This window comes from Cynara cardunculus, assembly GCF_001531365.2.
Source record: "Cynara cardunculus var. scolymus isolate 2C chromosome LG 2, CcrdV1, whole genome shotgun sequence".
Taxonomy (NCBI): domain Eukaryota; kingdom Viridiplantae; phylum Streptophyta; class Magnoliopsida; order Asterales; family Asteraceae; genus Cynara; species Cynara cardunculus.
This window is the reverse complement of record NC_037529.1, coordinates 57,419,269-57,420,613: the sequence shown is the minus strand read 5'-3', so window position 1 is coordinate 57,420,613 and position 1,345 is coordinate 57,419,269.

The following is a 1,345-nucleotide window of genomic DNA, read 5'->3' as shown; positions in this document are numbered from 1 at the left end:
TGTACTGTGGCGAAGGTCACTCTTTTGAGCATTGTCCCGGAAATCCTGAGCATGTAAATTATGTCAACAAGACTGGACCATTTTCACAGACTTATAATCTGGGATGGCGAAATCATCCAAATTTTTCGTGGCATAGTCCAGCTCTTAATCCACCAATGCAAAAGCCTCAAGGACAGTCCAATTTTCAACCACAAGGACAATCCAATTTTCAACCACAAGGACAGTCCAATTTTCAACAAGGCCAATCTAATTTTCACTCGCAAGCGCAACAACGCAATCATAATAATCAACATGCTAATTTTCAGAATCATCTGTCTTCTTTCCAAAACAAGCCCAAACATAAAGCTGATTCATCTACTTCTTTGGAAGCAATGATGAAGGGTTTTATAACCCAAACTCAAGCTTCAATTAAAAATCTCGAAACTCAAATGGGACAAATGGCTTTGGAGATTAGAAAAAGACCAGTAGGTTCTCTACGTAGTGATATAGAGATACCTCAGAGGGAAGGAAAAGAGCATGTTAAGGTTATTACGTTAAGGAATGGAAAGGGTTATTTAGAAAATACCCAAAAAGAACAAAAAGAACCAACCAAAGCAGAGATTGAAAAGAAAAGTGTAGAACAAGATTCTGTTACCTCTGTACCAGATTATGTGACTAACATTCCTGTGAGTACTAGTGAGCCGCAACCCATAGTCAGGCCCATAGATAGTACGACCATTCTAGAAAGATCAGATTTTCCACTGTTATTTTCTGATGAACCCAAGACAACCCAGACTCCCAAAGAAAATATTGTTGTGGATGTGTCACAATCTGGTGACAGTCCCGCAATAAAAAACCAGACCAGTCCTTTAATCCCTATTCGGACTGAATCAGAATCAATTGTGAGACCAGTTTTGAAACCGATTCCAGCACCAACTTTTCAAAAGACTACGTCTCCTATTGCAGTCCCTCCTTATATTCCTTATCCTCAACGATTAAAGAATCAAAAGGAAGAATTACAATTCAAAAAGTTTCTTGATGTTCTTAAACAGTTGCACATAAACATACCTTTGGTTGAAGCTATTGAGCAGATGCCAAGTTATGCAAAATTTTTAAAAGACATTTTGAGCAAAAAGAAAAAGTTGACTGAATATGAGACCGTAGCTCTGACTGAAGGTTGCAGTGCTTTGTTGTCCAGTAAAATTCCTCCTAAGATGAAAGATCCTAGAAGTTTTACAATCCCTTGTTCAATTGGAGGAAAAGAAATAGGAAAAGCTCTATGCGACTTAGGTGCTAGCATAAACCTGATGCCTTTATCTGTTTTCAATACCCTAGGCATAGGTGAAGCTAGACCTACGACTGTAAC